Source organism: Heteronotia binoei, chromosome 14 (assembly GCF_032191835.1).
Source record: "Heteronotia binoei isolate CCM8104 ecotype False Entrance Well chromosome 14, APGP_CSIRO_Hbin_v1, whole genome shotgun sequence".
In the NCBI taxonomy this organism is placed as follows: Eukaryota; Metazoa; Chordata; class Lepidosauria; order Squamata; family Gekkonidae; genus Heteronotia; species Heteronotia binoei.
In genome coordinates, this window is record NC_083236.1 from 59,684,752 (window position 1) to 59,690,751 (window position 6,000).

At 45.9% G+C, this 6,000-nt stretch overlaps 1 non-coding gene across 1 annotated transcript; it reads right to left on the reverse strand.

Annotated features, from left to right (window-relative positions):
- Nucleotides 1-2,339: 2,339 nt before the first annotated feature.
- Nucleotides 2,340-2,414, reverse strand: TRNAT-AGU (transfer RNA threonine (anticodon AGU)). Its single transcript has one exon. It is a non-coding gene; the product is annotated as a tRNA-Thr (tRNA).
- Between the last annotated feature and the right edge of the window lie 3,586 nt (nucleotides 2,415-6,000).

A 6,000-nucleotide genomic window follows, 5' to 3' on the forward strand; every position in this document is an offset into this window, starting at 1 on the left:
GCTGCAGTACTGCAGTCCTAAGCTCTGCTCATGACCAGACTTCAATCCCCACAGAAGCTGGGTTCAGGTAGCCGGCTCCAGGTTGACTCAGCCTTCCATCCTTCCGAGGTCGGTAAAATGAGTACCCAGCTTGCTGGGGGGAAAGTGTAGAGGACTGGGGAAGGCAATGGCAAACCACCCTGTAAAAAGTCTGCCATACAAATGTTTTGAAAGCAACGTCACCCCAGAGTCGGAAACGACTGGTGCTTGCACAGAGAACTATCTTTACCTTTTAAAGCCCCATTATCCAAATGGATCAGCGCTGCCTTCGCACCATCCTCAACATCCACTGGAGTGACTTTGTGACCAACACTGAAGTCCTCAAGCGGGCGGAGGTTACCAGCATCGAGGCACTGCTGCTGAAGACGCAGCTGCGCTGGGCAGGGCATATTTCTAGGATGGAAAACCACCGCCTTCCCAAGATTGCCCTGTATGGCGAACTCTCCACCGGCCATCGAAATAGAGGGGCACCAAAGAAGAGGTACAAGGACACCTTGAAGAAATCCCTTGGCACCTGTTGCATCAACCATCACCAGTGGTCTGACCTAGCCTGAGATCGCAAAGCATGGAGGCACACCATCCACCAGGCTGTCTCTTCCTTTGAGAACGCACGCATAGCTGGTCTTGAGGACAAAAGGAGATTGAGGAAGAATCGCACTGCTACAGCACCAACCCCAAATCAGAGTTTTCCCTGCAGCCACTGTGGCCGGACCTGCCTGTCCCGCATTGGTCTTGTCAGCCACCAGCGAACCTGCAGCAGACGTGGACTATTGCACCCTTCTTAAATCTTCGTTCGCGAAGCCAAGCCGAGAGAGAGAGAGAGATCCAAATGGACAGCTTCGGTAGGGGTCTTGCAACGCCACGTCCCTTCCTCCTCTGATTTTTATCCGTGTCATTTGTTACAACGAGTAAAACGCTCAAAGCGTTTTGATTTACTTTCTCCACCTTTTCTCTGAACTTTTATGAAAACCATCGCTAATTGATACACCCCCCCCCCCCCGCCACACACACACACCTCTAAGGGCTTTGCAAGAAGGCGGGATTCAAACAAACCAATTCTAAATGCTTTTCTCAATGTAAACATTTCCCCCAATGCCATAGCCTCAGGGGCTGTGGAACATAAAAGAGCAATTTAGAATCATGAGGTTTGACTCAGGTCAACGATATCTCCGTGTGTGATGGAATGCCCGTGTAGAAGAGGTTTTCTGCTGGACGGTATCCTTTCCTCGAAGACTAAACAAAGTGCTACCAGCGGTGATGAATAGACCCCAAACACACACAAGTAATATAGCCCAAAGACGTAAAGGTTATGGGAAGAAAAAAATAAGGTCAATGCACTTTCGGATAACTTGTGCAACCATGGAAGGATTTCAAGGAATGGGGTTATATGGTTGAGCAGGGCTTTTTTTTTTTTTTGTAGTAGCAGGAGCTCCTTTGCATATTAGGCCACACGCCCCTGATGTAGCCAATCCTCCAAGAGCTTACAGCACTAAGAGCCTTGTAAGCTCTTGGAGGATTGGCTACAGAAGAAGGGTGTGGCCTAATACGCAAAGAAGTTCCTGCTGCAGAAGAAGCCCTGTAGTTGAGCATGAGGTGTGTGTCCAGCGTAGGGAATATGGTGGATATTTGATGGCTTATGGGTTTTAGAATTTGACTTGAATGAATGTATCGGTCGGATGTTGTTACCCTCCCTGAGCCAGCCTTGGGATGGGAAGGATAGAAATCCCACGAATAAAATAAAATCGTCCACTTGGTATGCTTAAGAAGAAGATCGTAGATTTCTACCCCACCCTCTGCTAGCCAAAGGATCTCAGAGCAGCTTACAAATTTCCTTTCCCTTCCCCTCCCCATGAGGTAGGTGGGGCTGAGAGAGCTCTCCCAGAAGCTGCCCTTTCAAGGACAGCTCTGCGAGAGCTATGACTGACCCAAGGCCATTCAAGCAGCTGCGAGTGAAGGAGTGGGGAATCAAACCCATTTCTCCCAGATGAGCGCCTGCGCACTTAACCACTACACCAAACTGGCTCTTTAAGGCCCCAGCTTCAATTATGGCATCTCCAGTGAAAAGGAACAAGTGAGGAGAAAGTCTGAAACTCTGGAAAGCTGCTGTCGATCTAAATAGACAGCACTGACTCTGAAGGACCAAGGGTCTGATTTGCTGTTGAACATATGAACATATGAAGCTGCCTTATACTGAATCAGACCTTTGGTCCATCAAAGTCAGTATTGTCTCCTCAGACTGGCAGCGGATCTCCAGGGTCTCAAGCTGAGGATTTTCACGCCTACTTGCCTGGACCCTTTTTTGGAGATGCCAGGGATTGAACCTGGGACCTTCTGCTTACTAAACAGATGCTCTACCACTGAGCCACCATCCCTCCCCTATTGCTGTTGTGTCCTTAATGCTATTGACATCAAATTAGAAGACAGAATTGGATTTATACCTCACCCCTTCACTTGAAGTCTCAGAGGGAGCGTGTGGAACGCTCATGCGTCCCGCTTGTGGCTCCCCAGGCGCTTGTAAGGTGCTCTCTGGGCTTCCAGACGGCTGGCTGCCACCTCAGAGCTGCCCCAGTAAAAAGGGACCACTTTCCAAGTGGTTCCTTTTTGAAGAGATCAGAGTGTCTCTCAGGACAGGGTAAGTGCGGGATGGGGGCAGCCGAGATGTTGCCGTTTGGCTGGGTTTTTTGGGTCGACTTCAGAGGCATCTCTGATTTGACCCAAAGTGTCGGTCTGTAATCAGCCAGAGTGTCTTACAATGTCCCTCTCTTCCTTTCCCCACAACAGACACCCTGTGAGGTAGGTGGGGCCAAGAGAGCTCTGAGAGAACTGATCTTTGAAAGAACAGCCCTGAGAGAACTCACCTGGCCTGGGTTTTATTTTTTTATTTAAAAACCACAGAGTTGTCAAAATGCCACATTCACTATAAGGGAGTTTTGTGCATTCATGTGACATTTTAATTCTCTCATATGATCACTGCAAAAGTGGACCTTGGTGACTAGTGCTAATTTTATTTTGCTGTGAGAATGTGAAAGAGCCTTCAGAAATCTGGTTCTGGAACTCTCTCCCCAGTAATTTTTGGAGGCCTTGCTTTAGATTCCCAAACCTTCTCTGATTAGGTGGGCGGCAACCCAGGAGAGGGCCTTCTCGGTCTTGGCCCCAAAGCAATAGCACTCTCTCCCCAGGGAGATTCACTTGTCCCCTTCTGCTGCCATCTTCTGCCTGCGTGTGAAGATGCTTTCTGTTCCATTTGGCATTCCTTTAATGATCCCTCCTTCCTAACCAATAGCTACGATATGGATCTTAGCGCAGAGACATTTTGAATCTGACAAAGGGTAATCCCTAATGGAAGATTGTTAGTTTGATTCTTTGTTTTATTAATTCACTTTTTTGTTTTTTGTTTGTTGCTTTTTTGGGGGGGGGTTCTTCTTCGTTGCTTACTAAATTGGTGTTATGTATAAGGGTGGAATTTGGTTGGAAAAAGGTGAAATAAAAGAAAATTATAAACCTAATGGAAGATTGTTGATCTCAGAGGCTCCAGCTGCAACTGTCTGTACAACAATCGTAAAAGCTGGAGAGAGTCTAAATATAAATGGGAAGGAAATACTGGGCATTCCACGATTTATTTTTATGTATTTATTTCTGTGAATTTATATTTTGCCCTTTCCCATAACAGGCTCAGGGTGGATTCCAACATGTCAGACAATTAAAACCAACAATTACCCTACAGCAATCAATATTGTTGATCAGTACTGATGCATTACCGAATTCAAGGCTTTACCTGGTGTACTGCAGCCTGAAGAAGGCAAATGAGATGGACAGCTACCTAGGCTATCCGCTGCTGCTTCCGTTGCTGTAACATCGACCCTCTATTGTACTTTTGCCAATGTTGTTAAAATCTGGCATCTAGTGTGTAGTGTTTCTGTGTCAATAATGTTGATAATTGTTTGTATCAAAATATAGAGTAGCAAGCCAAGACTTGTATCAACAGTTGTTGCTTCTCTATAGTGCTCCCCCCCCCCCTTTGTTAGGATATGGATTTCAGCAGGGCTTCTTTTGCATCAGGACCACCTTTGCATCTTAGGCCACACACCCCTGATGTAGCCAGCCCTCCTGGAGCTTACAGGGCTTTTATTACTATACCATAGACCTTTATTGGCATTAATACAAGAATACAGTATACTTTAAAACCAACAGTGACACTTTAGAATATAATAAAACCTTAAAATACCAGCAAAAGTTAAATGACATAAAATAGCAGTAGGCTATGCATGAGTAAAAGCCTCTCTGATTTGGATCACAACCTGTAAAAAGCAAGCAACGTGAGTAGTGACAAAGTTGTGTTTCCCGTGGAGTAAAAAACGAACCTTGGCATTGTCAGAAAGGCCTTGATGGTCAGAAAGCAGTGCATCTAGGTATCTTGCACGTGGGCTGCTATAAAAAGGGCAGTCCAAAAGAACATGAGGGACCGTTTCGATGACTCTTTGACTACAAGGGCATCGTCTAAGATTGCGGGGGATTCTGTGGTATCTTCCAAAAAGGATGGCCGATGGTAATGCATTAAATCTAGCCAGCATGAATGCTTTTATTACAGGGCCTATTGTAAGCTCTAGGAGGATTGGCTGCATCAGGGGTGCGTGGCTTAAAATGCAAAGGAGTTCCTGTTACAAAAAAAAGTTCTGGGTGGAACGCTGAGCTGAATGGCTCAGGCTAACCTGATCTCATCAGATCTCAAAAGCGAAGCGGGGTTGGCCCTGGGTTAGTACCTGAATGGGAGACTACCAAGGAAGCCTAGGGCCAAGCAGTGGCAAACCACCTCTGAAGGTTTCTTGTCAAAGGGGTGGCAACGAAGGTTGGGCTTGAAAGACGAAGGTTGGTTTCAGTCTGGGAAACTGATGTGCTAGTATCTTGAGGTAATAAACCCTGAAAAAAAGGCCAGGAAGGGAATTGAAAACAAATCAGCCAGTATCATCATGCCCCTGTATAAATCGATGGTGCGGTCTCATTTGGAATACTGTATACAATTCTGGTCACTGCACCTCAAAAAAGGATATTATAGCATTGGAAAAAGTGCAGAAAAGGGCAACTAGAATGATTAAAGGGCTGGAACACTTTCCCTATGAAGAAAGGTTAAAACGCTTGGGGCTCTTTAGCTTGGAGAAATGTCAACTGCGGGGTGACATGATGGAGGTTTACAAGATAATGCATGGGATGGAGAAAGTAGAGAAAGAAGTACTTTTCTCCCTTTCTCACTATACAAGAACTCGTGGGCATTCAATGAAATTGCTGAGCAGACAGGTTAAAACAAATAAAAGGAAGTACTTCTTCACCCAAAGGGTGATTAACATGTGGAATTCACTGCCACAGGAGGTGGTGGCGGCCACAAGCATAGCCACCTTCAAGAGGGGGTTAGATAAAAATATGGAGCAGAGATCCATCAGTGGCTATTAGTTAAGTGTGTGTGTGTATATATATAAAATAATAAAAAAAATTTGGCCACTGTGTGACTGAGTGTTGGACTGGATGGGCCATTGGCCTGATCAAACATGGCTTCTCTTATGTTCTTATGACTCAGGCAGGTCCATTTTAGAGGGCTCCGACAGCTGCCGTTGAAGTGGCAGAATTAGGGTTGCCAAGTCCAATTTAAGAAATATCTGGGGACTTTGGGGGTGGAGCCAAGATCAAGGCTGTGACAAGCATAATTGAACTCCAAAGGGAGTTCTGGCCATCACATTGAAAGGGACGGCACATCTTTTCAATGCCTTCCTTCCATAGGAAATAATGAAGGATAGGGACATCTTCTTTTGGGGCTCATAGAATTGGACCCCCTGGTCCAATAGTTTTGAAACTTGGGGGATATTTTTTGGGAGAGGCACTAGATGCTGTATGGAAAATATGGTGTTTCTACCTAAAAAAACAGCCCCCCCCCCCGAGCCCCAGATACCCGCGAATCAATTCTCCATGATT